Source organism: Aegilops tauschii, chromosome 7 (assembly GCF_002575655.3).
Source record: "Aegilops tauschii subsp. strangulata cultivar AL8/78 chromosome 7, Aet v6.0, whole genome shotgun sequence".
Lineage (NCBI taxonomy): Eukaryota > Viridiplantae > Streptophyta > Magnoliopsida > Poales > Poaceae > Aegilops > Aegilops tauschii.
The window spans coordinates 574,335,161-574,348,654 of NC_053041.3; positions in this window are offsets into that span (position 1 = coordinate 574,335,161).

The following is a 13,494-nucleotide window of genomic DNA, read 5'->3' on the forward strand; positions in this document are numbered from 1 at the left end:
CGCAAAATGGCTTGAGGCCATGAAATCTGAGTTGGCAAAGGAATCTAGATTTTACAAGAGAACCAAGCACATCAAGAGACGCTTCAATTCCATCCGCGATCAAGTCCAGGTGGGAGACATAGAGATTTGCAAGATACATACGGATCTGAATGTTGCAGACCTATTGACTAAGCCTCTCTCACGAGCAAAACATGATCAGCACCAAGACTCCATGGGTGTTAGAATCATTACTGTGTAATCTAGATTATTGACTCTAGTGCAAGTGGGAGACTGAAGGAAATATGCCCTAGAGGCAATAATAAAGTTATTATTTATTTCCTTATTTCATGATAAAAGTTTATTATTCATGCTAGAATTGTATTAACCGGAAACATAATACATGTGTGAATACATAGACAAACAGAATGTCACTAGTATGCCTCTACTTGACTAGCTCGTTTATCAAAGATGGTCAAAGTTTCCTAACCATAGACATGAGTTGTCATTTGATTAACGGGATCACATCATTAGAGAATGATGTGATTGACTTGACCCATTCCGTTAGCTTAGCATTCGATCGTTTAGCATATTGCTATTGCTTTCTTCATGACTTATACATGTTCCTATGACTATGAGATTATGCAACTCCTGAATACCGGAGGAACACTTTGTGTGCTACCAAACGTCACAACGTAACTGGGTGATTATAAAGGTGCCCTACAGGTGTCTCCGAAGGTACTTGTTGGGTTGGCATAGATCGAGATTCGGATTTGTCACTCCGATTGTCGGAGAGGTATCTCTGGGCACTCTCGGTAATGCACATCACTATAAGCCTTGCAAGCAATGTGACTAATGAGTTAGTTGCGAGATGATACATTACGGAACGAGTAAAGAGACTTTCCAGTAACGAGATTGAGCTAGGTATGAGAATACCGACGATCGAATCTTGGGCAAGTAACATGCCGATGACAAAGGGAACAACGTATGTTGTTATGCGGTTTGACCGATACAGATCTTCGTAGAATATTGATACGTCTCCAACGTATCTATAATTTATGAAGTATTCATGCTATTATATTATCCATCTTGGATGTTTTATGGGCTTTACTATGCACTTTTATATTACTTTTGGGACTAACCTATTGACCCAGAGCCCAGTGTCAGTTTCTGTTTTTCCCTTGTTTCAGTGTTTCACAAAAAAGGAATATCAAACGGAGTCCAAACGGAATGAAACCTTCGGAAAATTTATTTTCGGAAAGATAGCAATACGGGAGACTTGGAGTGCACGTCAGGGGATCAACGAGGAGAGCACGAGGCAGGGGGCGCGCCCACCCCCTGGGCGCGCCCTCCACCCTCGTGGGCCCCTCGTGGCTCCCCTGACCGACTTCTTTCGCCTATATATATCCATATACCCTAAAAACTTCGGGGAACAGAATAGATCGGGAGTTCCGCCGCCGCAAGCCTCTGTAGCCACCAAAAACCAATCGGGACCCTGTTCCGGCACCCTGCCGGAGGGGGGAACCCTCACCGGTGGCCATCTTCATCATCCCGGCGCTCTCCATGACGAGGAGGGAGTAGTTCACCCTCGGGGCTGAGGGTATGTACCAGTAGCTATGTGTTTGATCTCTCTCTCTCGTGTTCTTGAGGTGATACGATCTTGATGTATCGCGAGCTTTGCTATTATAGTTGGATCTTATGATGTTTCTCCCCCTCTAATCTCTTGTAATGGATTGAGTTTTCCCTTTGAAGTTATCTTATCGGATTGAGTCTTTAAGGATTTGAGAACACTTGATGTATGTCTTGCCGTGCTTATGTGTGGTGACAATGGGATATCACGTGATCCACTTGATGTATGTTTTGGTGATCAACTTGCGGGTTCCGCCCATGAACCTATGCATAGGGGTTGGCACACGTTTTCGTCTTGACTCTCCGGTAGAAACTTTGGGGCACTCTTTGAAGTTCTTTGTGTTGGTTGAATAGATGAATCTGAGATTGTGTCATGCATATCGTATAATCATACCCACGGATACTTGAGGTGACATTGGAGTATCTAGGTGACATTAGGGTTTTGGTTGATATGTGTCTTAAGGTGTTATTCTAGTACGAACTCTTGAATAGATCGATCCGAAAGAATAACTTTGAGGTGGTTTCGTACCCTACAATAATCTCTTCGTTTGTTCTCCGCTATTAGTGACTTTGGAGTGACTCTTTGTTGCATGTTGAGGGATATCTATATGATCCAATTATGTTATTATTGTTGAGAGAACTTGCACTAGTGAAAGTATGAACCCTAGGCCTTGTTTCCTAGCATTGCAATACCATTTGTGCTCACTTTTATCATTAGTTACCTTGCTGTTTTTATATTTTCAGATTACAAATACCTATATCTACCATCCATATTGCACTTGTATCACCATCTCTTCGCCGAACTAGTGCACCTATACAATTTACCATTGTATTGGGTGTGTTGGGGACACAAGAGACTCTTTGTTATTTGGTTGCAGGGTTGCTTGAGAGAGAACATCTTCATCCTACGCCTCCCACGGATTTATAAACCTTAGGTCATCCACTTGAGGGAAATTTCCTACTGTCCTACAAACCTGTGCACTTGGAGGCCCAACAACATCTACAAGAAGAAGGTTGTGTAGTAGACATCAAGCAGTTTCTGGTGCCGTTGCCGGGGAGGTGAGTGCTTGAAGGTATATCTTTAGATCTTGCAATCGAATCTTTTTGTTTCTTGTTTTATCACTAGTTAGTCAATAAAAGAAAACTACAAAAAAATGGAATTAAGTTTGCCACATACGCTTCACCTTTTTAATATCTTTCGTGAAAATGATGGAAAGGAAAATTGTGCTCAAGTGCTAGAAGAAGAAGTCTATAAAATGTTTGGCACTAAGTATTTGAATGATGAGCATGATTGCAATGTTGTTAGTATGAATTCTTTGAATACCCATGATGCTAATGATATGCAAAGCCACAAGCTTGGAGAAGCTATGTTTGATGAAGATGATATTTTTTGTCCCCCAAGTTTTGATGAGAAAATTTATTATGATGAAAGCATCCCTCCTATTTATGATGATTATATTGATGAAAGTGGATTTGGAGAGGTCATGACTTTATTTAGTGATGAATCCACTATTTTGGAAGAGGTTCCAATTGATTTGATAACAAAGTTGCTATTTATGATGATTATTGTGATGACATGTATGCTATTAAGAATAATGATAACCATGAAACTTGTCATCATGATTTTAGTTTTCAATTGGATTATGCCTCACATGATAGTTATTTTGTTGAGTTTGCTCCCACTACTATTCATGAGAAGAAATTTGCTTATGTGGAGAGTAATAAAAATTCTATGCTTGTGGCTCATGAAAAGAATGCTTTATTTGATGGTTATATTGTTGAATTCATTCATGATGCTACTGAAAATTATTATGAGGGAGGAATATATGCTTGTAGGAATTGCAATAATATCAAGTTTCCTCTCTATGTGTTGAAAATCTTGAAGATTTGCTTGTTTTACCTTCCTATGCTAGTTGTTTCATGTTCCCATAATTTGTTTGCTCACTAAATCCCTATGCATAGGAAATGGGTTAGACTTAAATTTTCTAGTCATATTCTTCATGATGCTCTCTTTATGTTTCAATTCTTATCTTTTATGTGAGCATCATTGAAATCATCATGCCTAGCTAGGGGCGTTAAACGTTAGCGCTTGTTGGGAGGCAACCCAATTTTTATTTCGTTCTTTCTTTTTGGTTCTGTATAGTAATAAATATTTGATCTAGCCTCTGGTTAGATGTGGTTTTATGTTTTAATTAGTGTTTGTGCCAAGTAAAACCTATAGGATCTTCTTGAATGATAATTATTTGATCTTGCTGAAAAAGAAAGAAACTTTCTGCTCACGAAAACAATTGTTAAAAATCACCAGAAAGCGATAAAATAATGATTCCAATTGCAGTAGATCAATAATAAAATTATATAGGTCGTCCTATTTTGGCAGATTTTTCTGAGTTCCAGAAGTTTGCGTTTGATGCAGATTACTACAGACTGTTCTGTTTTTGACAGATTCTGTTTTCCATGTGTTGTTTGCTTATTTTGATGAATCTATGAGTAGTATCGGAGGGTATGAACCACAGATAAGTTGGAATACAGTAGATATTAAACCAATATGAATTTAGAATGAGTTCACAACAGTACCTAAGTGGTGATTTATTTTCTTATACTAATGGAGCTTACGAGTTTTCTGTTGAGTTTTGTGTTGTGAAGTTTTCAAGTTTTGGGTAAAGATTCGATGGACTATGGAATAAGGAGTGGCAAGAGCCTAAGCTTGGGGATGCCCAAGGCACCCCAAGGTAATATTCAAGGACAACCAAGAGCCTAAGCTTGGGGATGCCCCGGATGGCATCCCCTCTTTCGTCTTCGTTCATTGGTAACTTTACTTGGAGCTATATTTTTATTCACCACATGATATGTGTTTTGCTTGGAGCGTCATTTTATTTTGTTAGTATTTGCTTGCTGTTATTTAAAATAATGTTTTGCATCTTTCTTTTCAATAAAAATGTCAATGATAGCTGTTACCATGCTTATTTTGCAAGTATACATGTTGCTGTTTCAAAACAGAAAGTTTATCGCTGTTGCAAAAACTCCCTAGAAAAGTCAGAATATGATAAAATGTTGGAACTTTTTGCATAATAAGCTCTGATAAATTTACTACAGTGGGAATTTTCTTTCATATTTTTTGGAGCTAGGGAAGTATGGATCTTGCTGCATTCTTTACAGACTGTCCTGTTTAGGCAGATTGCTGTTATGTTTGCATTGTTTGTATATGTTTGCTTGTTTAATGATTCAATTTGAGGATAGGACTATTAAATATGCAGAGGCATTTAGTATGCAATGTTGATAATAATTTTAGTGATTTGCTACAGTAGAAAATGATAAGGTCTTTGCATTGGTTTATACTAACCTATCTCACGAGTTCTTGTTGAGTTTGGTGTGGATGAAGCTTTCGAGATTTAGGAAACCGTGATATGAGAGGAATTAAGGAGACACAAAAGCTCAAGCTTGGGGATGCCCAAGGCACCCCAATATAATATTTCAAGAAGTCTCAAGTATTTGAGCTTGGGGATGCCCCGGTAGGCATCCCACCTTTCTTCTTCAAGAATTATCGGTTAGTATCGGTTGAGCCTAAGTTTTTGCTTCTTCACATGATGAGTGTTATCATTGAAATGTCGTTTATTTTGTTTTGCTTGCTATATGAATAAAATACCAAGATCTGAAATTCTTAAATGAGAGAGAATCTTCACATAGCTACATAATTTAACTACTCATTGATCTTCACTTATATCTTTTGGAGTAGTTTGTCATTTACTTGTGTGCTTCACTTATATCCTATGAGTAAATGGTTGAATGAATTGAATATCATAAATCTGAAATTATATATGTTTCATATGCTTATACCATGGGGAGTAATGACTTCACATATAAGAAGTAGAGGTGGTAAATTTATTGAAGGTTAGCAAACATTGTATTGGTCACTTGAACAATTCATGAAAGAATATTGAAGGAAGAGAGATTTCACATATAAATATACTATCTTGGACATCTTCTATGATTGTGAGCCCCATTAATTATTTTCAAACCTGAGCAAATTAGTTGAAGTTGGACAAGGAAGACAACATAATGAGTTATGCTTGGGTATATTTGTATAGAAGTTATATTGTTATGGATCCTCTAACATGTGGTGCTTGCTATTTAGAATCCTTTGCTAGCCAAAATATCTGTACTAAGCGGGAATACTACTTGTGCATCCAAATTCTTTGAACCAAGTTTCTTCCATGAGTGTCCACCATATCTACCTATATGCGGTATTTACATGCCGTTCCAAGTAAATTTGCATGTGCCAAACTCTAAACCTTCAAATAATAATCTGTTTTGTATGCCCAAATCGCTCATGTAGCGACTAGGGGCTAGCAGTATCTTCCATGCTAGGTGGGTTATTCTCACGATGAGTGGACTCCGCTCATCATTCACGAGAAAATGGCTGGTAACTCGGATGCCCAGTCCTATGATCAAAAGATCAAAAACAAATTCGCAAATAATTTAAACAAAACTCCCCTAGGATTTTTGAAAGTTGGACGACACCCATTGTTTCGGACAAGCTGTGGAGTGTGGTTGTTGGTGGAGGGGGAGTAAAATCTTTACCTTTCTGCGTGGGAACCGCCTATGATGTATCTAGTATGGAAGATATTGGGAACTCTTGGTCGTTATGTTGACAATGAAAGCATACCTCTCAAAATTACTTTCATCTCTGTTTTTGCTTCGAGCTCTGGCACCTCTGCAAATCCCTGCTTCCCTCTGCGAAGGGCTTATCTTTTACTTTTATGCAAGAGTCAGTAGTATTCCTTCTCATTCCAACCTACTCTTTAGTTGGCAAGCATCATGTGAAGGAAAGATCTAAGCATATATGGCCATTCAAATATATTTGAGCATGAATTATTACTGTTGACATTACCCTTGAGGTAAAAGGTTGGGAGGCGAAACATTAAGCCCCTATCTTTCTCTGTGTTCGATGAATACTATTTGTTCTAAAAATATGCTTTGAGTGGTAGCAATCATGGAAGACTAAATGATAGTTGAGTATGTGAAGTTTGCTGAATCAAAGCTCTGACATAGACTCTTTCAGAAAATAAGATGAATTGTAATTGTTTGATCACTAATAACACGGTTTGTTAGTTTTCAAGAAAGTTTATGATATATACTTTAACATGTGAATAGTTTGTTACTTGATCATGCAAAGTTTTATGATATGAGCTACTGTTATGACATATAATGATGCTAGAAAAGGTGATTGCAATTATCATTGATCAAACTTATGCACCTGCTAGCATTCACACCTCATAAATTATTTCTTTTATCATTTACCTACTCGAGGACGAGCAGGAATTTAGCCTGGGGATGCTGATACGTCTCCAACGTATCTATAATTTATGAAGTATTCATGCTATTATATTATCCATATTGGATGTTTTATGGGCTTTACTATGCACTTTTATACTACTTTTGGGACTAATTTATTGACCCAGAGCCCAGTGCCAGTTTCTGTTTTTCCCTTGTTTCAGTGTTTCGCAGAAAAGGAATATCAAACAGAGTCCAAACGGAATGAAACCTTCGGAAAAGTTATTTTTGGAAAGAAAGCAATACGAGAGACTTGGAGTGCACGTCAGGGGATCAACAAGGAGAGCACGAGGCAGGGGGGCGCGCCCACCCCCCCCCCCCCCCCGGGCGCTCCCTCCACCCTCGTGGGCCCCTCGTGGCTCCCCTGACCGACTTCTTTTGCCTATACATATCCATATACCCTAAAAACTTCGGGGAACAGAATAGATCGGGAGTTCCACCGCCGCAAGCCTCTGTAGCCAACAAAAACCAATCGGGACCCTATTCCGGCACCCTGCCGGAGGGGGGGAACCCTCACCGGTGGCCATCTTCATCATCCCGGCGCTCTCCATGACGAGGAGGGAGTAGTTCACCCTCGGGGCTGAGGGTAGGTACCAGTAGCTATGTGTTTGATCTCTCTCTCGTGTTCTTGAGGTGATACGATCTTGATGTATCGCGAGCTTTGCTATTATAGTTGGATCTTATGATGTTTCTCCCCCTCTACTCTCTTGTAATGGATTGAGTTTTCCCTTTGAAGTTATCTTATCGGATTGAGTCTTTAAGGATTTGAGAACACTTGATGTATGTCTTGCCGTGCTTATCTGTGGTGACAATGGGATATCACATGATCCACTTGATGTATGTTTTGGTGATCAACTTGCGGGTCCCGCCCATGAACCTATGCATAGGGGTTGGCACACATTTTCGTCTCGACTCTCCGGTAGAAACTTTGGGGCACTCTTTGAAGTTCTTTGTGTTGGTTGAGTAGATGAATCTGAGTTTGTGTGATGCATATCGTATAATCATGCCCACGGATACTTGAGGTGACATTGGAGTATCTAGGTGACATTAGGGTTTTGGTTGATATGTGTCTTAAGGTGTTATTCTAGTACGAACTCTTGAATAGATCGATCCGAAAGAATAACTTTGAGGTGGTTTCGTACCCTACAATAATCTCTTCGTTTGTTCTCCGCTATTAGTGACTTTGGAGTGACTCTTTGTTGCATGTTGAGGGATATCTATATGATCCAATTATGTTATTATTGTTGAGAGAACTTGCACTAGTGAAAGTATGAACCCTAGGCCTTGTTTCCTAGCATTGCAATACCGTTTGTGCTCACTTTTATCATTAGTTACCTTGTTGTTTTTATATTTTCATATTACAAATACCTATATCTACTATCCATATTGCACTTGTATCATCATCTCTTCGCCGAACTAGTGCACCTATACACTTTACCATTGTATTGGGTGTGTTGGGGACACAAGAGACTCTTTGTTATTTGGTTGCAGGGTTGCTTGAGAGAGACCATCTTCATCCTACGCCTCCCACGGATTGATAAACCTTAGGTCATCCACTTGAGGGAAATTTGCTACTGTCCTACAAACCTCTGCACTTGGAGGCCCAACAACGTCTACAAGAAGAAGGTTGTGTAGTAGACATCAAATGTAGGAACCAATATGAGCATCCAGGTTCCGCTATTGGCTATTGACCGGAGACGAGTCTCGGTCATGTCTACATAGTTCTCGAACCCGCAGGGTCCGCACGCTTAATTAACATTCGGTGATGATCGGTATTATGAGTTTGTGTGATCTGATGTACCGAAGGTAGTTCGGAGTCCCGGATGTGATCACGGGCATGACGAGGAGTCTCGAAATGGTCGAGAAGTAAAGATTGATATATTGGACGGCTATATTCGGATACAGGAAGTGTTCCAGGTGGTTTCGGAGAAAACCGGAGTGCCGGAGGGGTTACCGGAACCCCCCAGGGAAGTATTGGGCCTTAGTTGGCCTGAGGGGACAGAGAGGGCAGCAACCCAGGAGGTGGTGCGCCCCCTCCCTTGAGGAGTTCGAATTGGACTAGGGGAGGGGGTGCGGCCCCTCTTTCCCTCTCCCTCTCCCTCTCTTTCCTTCCCCCTTCCCTCTTCCTAGTTGGACTAGGAAAGGGGAGTCCTACTCCTACTAGGAGGAGGACTCCCCCCTCCTTGGCGCGCCCCAAGGGCCGGCCGGCCTTCCCCCTTGCTCCTTTATATACGGGGGCAGGGGCACCCTAGGACACACAAGTTGATTGTTCCAAGCCGTGTGCGGTGCCCCCTCCACCATAATCCACCTCGGTCATATCGTAGCGGTGGTTAGGTGAAGCCCTGCGTCGCTAGCATCATCACCGTCATAACGCCGTCGTGCTGACAAAACTCTCCCGCCAAGCTCTGCTTGATCGGAGTTCGTGGGACGTCATCGAGCTGAACGTGTGCTGAACTCGGAGGTGCCGTGCGTTCGGTACTTGGATCGGTCGGATCGTGAAGTCGTACGACTACATCAAGCGCGTTGTTATAACGCTTCCGCTTTCGGTCTACGAGGGTACGTGGACAACACTCCCCTCTTGTTGTTATGCATCACCATGATCTTGCGTGTGTGTAGGAAAATATTTGAAATTACTACGTTCCCCAACAAGATATGCCATAGGCGGTTCCCAAACAGAAAATAGAGTTTATTCCTTTTTCCACCATACTTTCACTTTCCATGGCTAACCGTATCCACGGGTGCTCTCCATACCAACACTTTTCAAGGAATTTATTATTTGACAACATAAAGTAAATTCATTTTTGCATTTCGGGACTGGGCATCCCTAAGACCTTTGCCTTACTCTCATGCAATGACAAGTGAATAAACACTCATCGTGAGAATAACACATCCAGCATGGAAAATATTAGCCACCCGTTACCGTTCCAGGAGCGAAACAAACACACAAAAGAGAAATTTATTTTGAAAATTAGAGATGGCACATGCAAATTTACTTAGAACGGCAAAAGAATACCGCATATAGGTAGATGCAGTGGACTCATGTGGCAAAACTGGTTTAAAGGATTTTGGATGCACAAGTAGAGCTCATACTTGGTGCAAAATGAAGGCTAACAAAAAGATTGAGAAGCGACCAACCAAGAAAACGAATAATCTCATAAGCAAGCATCAAGCATAATTAACACCGAATAATGCACCACAAGTAGGATATAATTTTCATTGCATGATTATTGACTTTCGTGCATGCATAGGGAATCACAAACCTTAACACCAATATTCTTACTAGAGCACAATTACTCATCAACATAACTCACATATCACATCATCATATCTCAAAACTATTACTAAGAATCAAGTTTATTTTGTCCGACGATCTTCATGACATTTTTTACTTTATCCTTCTTGGATATCTATCACTTTGGGACTAATTTTCATGTGTTGCTTTTCATAAGCTCAAACAAATATAAGTGAAGATCATGAGCATAATTTTTCTATTTCTCTCAAAATAATTTAAGTGAAGCAAGAGAGAATTTCTTCAAAAAATTTACTAACTCTCAAATAAATCTAAGTGAAGCAAGAGAGCATTTCTTCAAAAATACTAAGCACACAATGCCAAAAAAGATATAAGTGAAGCACTAGAGCAAGTCCTAGCTCATAAAAGATTTAAGTGAAGCGCAGAGAGCAATTCTAACAAGTCATGATATAATTTTGGCTCTCTCAAATAGGTGTGTCCAGCAAGGATTGATGACTTAAAACACAAATAAAACAAGCAAAGACACATATCATACAAGATGCTCTAAGTAAAACACATATCATGTGACGAATAAAAATATAGCCTCGAGTAAAATACCGATAGTTGTTGGAAGAAAGCGGGGATGCCACTCGGGGGCATACCCAAGCTTAGTTGGTTGCTCATTTTTGGATAATAGCTTGGGATGTCCGGCATCCCCATGCTTAGGCTCTTGCATCCTTCCTTCATCCATTGTAAGATAACTCAAAACTTGAAAACTTCAATCACACAAAACTCAACAAAACCTTCGTGAGATCCGTTAGTGTAAGAAAAATAAATCACTACTATAAGTGCTGTATCAAACCAATTCTTATTTTGTTTATGTATTATATCTACTATATTCCAACTTTTCTATGGCAAAAACTCATCAAAGAAAACCATAGAGCCATCAAAATAAGCACACAACACAAAGAAAACAGAATCTGTCAAAACAGAACAGTCTGTAGCAATCTGACTTTTGCGAATACTTTTGGAACTCTAAAAATTGTACCAAATTAGGACGACCAGGGTAATTTGTATGTTAATCTTCTGCAAAAAGAATCAAAGAAAAATCTCTTTTCTGTGATTTATAAAAATTATTTTCGTGAGCACAAAGTTTCTGTCTTTTTCAGCAAGATCAAACAACTATCACCCTGGCATGATAATCCAGAAGGAAGCAACAACTGATTATGATGTTGTTCACATAGGATTACTCAGAAGAAAGTTCACTATGACTAAAAACGGTTGTGATGTTTGTTAAATCTTTAGAGTGTACAAAAGGTATTATACAAAGATGGAATTCTAACTGGCATGTGTATTGGTCACCTAATTAACAAGAGTACTTGCGCAAGGCTAGTGAATGAATTTATGGATAAGGAGTTACTCCCAATTAACAAATGTGTTTTTTTTCATTGTAGAACACCACAAAGGTTAGCACTATGCTTGATGGCAACGGCATAGTATTAGTGGGTTGTGTATGACAGTTGTGTAGCAAATTTCAACGTACATTCAACAAAAGTGTGATATAATGATTAAAAAACTAGGTTTGGTTATCTCAGTGGGCACGACATACTCATACATTAGGACCAATGTCATGGATGCTATTGTTGGATGATGACTCAAGTGTAGGCACCTCGCCTCTTGACTCCTTACATGTCGAGAGTAGGCTAGGGTACCTCTGAGTCTCCCCTTGCTTGTACATCGAATTGGGGGACGAGTGGATGATCCATCTCAGATGGGGAAGAGCCTGGCGAAAGATCAACAATGCCCTCTTGTGAATGAAAAGTAGGGTGCAATGGTCAATCAATGACGGGGTTGCACACTTTGAAGGAAATATTGTTGGGAAATGTATGTAGTAGAAAACAAAAAAAATCATCCTATGATCAAGATCCCAGGATCACTATGAAGGTGCATTAAGAGGTTTAGTATGATCGTTACCAACTTCAAGTTGCAGTGGAAAAAGAGTTGGCGTAGATCGACTTGAAGTTCCTCGAACTGTCTCACGAACGATTCCTCGAACAAACACCGAAAGCACGATGCCTCTACGGATTGCACACATATCGAAGTAGTGGTTGAGCAGAGCTTCACTGTCCAGAGCTATGAACTGCTGAGAAAACTAGATGCACCAAAGTAGTGGTAGTCAGTTACCATAAATAAAAACTGGCCGGAAAAAAACAGGGTCATGATTTCTGATGAGATCAAGGCCACATGGTTGGAACTTCCAACAAAGATTTTTTTGATCCGATCTTCTATCTGTGCTCGATTCAATTTTGATTCCGACTCACTAGGCTAAAGACACACACCTACCATGGCCACATCCGGAAGATTTTGTCTGGCAGAGATTATCAACTCACTAGACCCGACCAAAATTGCATGAGTAGAAAAAGAAAACTACATCAGACAAATTCACCAAAAGTTTTGATCTACGGTTGATGTGAGCCAACAATATGAACCCATGTGCTTTCAATTATTAACGAGAAAAAGGTGTGGTAGCTCCTGGGTATCCTTACACCCCCTTGAACAGTAATAAAAATATAGAAAACAAAAAACTAGAATACTGTGACATTAAATATGCTCAAAGATTTTTGGTTCTTGCAATTTTTTGTTGAGAAATATCGTCCGATGACCTCTATACATGACCCAAAAAAATGCTTAAAACTTTGAGCATATTTGATGTCATGAATTCCTTTGTTTACTTTGTTTTCTATTTTTTTAAGTTATTACTGTTCGTGAGGGTGTAGGGACTCCCGGAGCTAAAAAAAAGTCGTCGCTTTCTAGTCGTATGCATATGCTTTGCTTTAGAAAAAAAAATCAGTATATATATTTTTAGGTTTCTTAGGCTTGCATCCCACGAGAAATAAAAGTACCTGATTGAACTATCAGAGAGAGTTCCAGCTTGATGGTGGGAGGGGCCACGGTTATAGCTGCTCCAGTGGTGGTTGGCCAAAGTATGCTTCTGCCGCCGGTTGTGAATGGAACCAGCATCCAACCCCAACAAGGCAGGCTGGTGCAACTACCTCGCCACAGAACAAGATCTGGTAACATACAACCTTTTCCATCTTTTATTCTTCCTGTTCTTTTATTTTTTTCCTTTTTCCTTTTTCATTTTCTGTTTTTTATTTTTCCTTTTTTTTCTTCCTGGTTCGGTGAATTGTTTGCAAATACATGAACTTTTTCTTCAAATCGATGCACTTCTTTTCTGAAATTCGATGAACTTCTTCAAATTCAACGAACATTTTTTCAATTTCGAGGAACATTGTTTTAAATTCAATGAACATTTTTACAATTTGATT